This window comes from Tupaia chinensis, unplaced genomic scaffold, assembly GCF_000334495.1.
Source record: "Tupaia chinensis unplaced genomic scaffold, TupChi_1.0 Scaffold000049_1, whole genome shotgun sequence".
Classification (NCBI taxonomy): domain Eukaryota; kingdom Metazoa; phylum Chordata; class Mammalia; order Scandentia; family Tupaiidae; genus Tupaia; species Tupaia belangeri.
The window spans coordinates 2413875-2414255 of record NW_006159507.1 but is presented as its reverse complement, the minus strand read 5'-3'; positions in this window follow the sequence as shown (position 1 = coordinate 2414255).

The following is a 381-nucleotide window of genomic DNA, read 5'->3' as shown; positions in this document are numbered from 1 at the left end:
GCTTTTTCGATCCCAGAAGCAAAATTTTCACACCCACTGGAGACAAAAATCTAAATCCTGTGATCTTGTAAAGTGAATATGACCCAACTTTCCTGTGTCAAGGGGGAAAGGAATGATGGGCCCCTCTACCCTGAGCCGTCAGCGGAGCTTCCTCCAGGCAAGCGTGTTTGAAAGCGAGAGGGCCGGGGTGGCCATGGCTTGGTGGTTGGGGGTGCTGGACCCTCACATGGCTGACCACACCTGGCAGTTTGCATTCTCACTCATTTTCCCTTTTTCTTCCTCTCTGGTCATATTAAATAATAATAATAATAATACATAAAATAAAACAATAATATTTTTTGCCACAAGGCTTGTGCATCCTTCAGGAAGAGATGGGGGAGG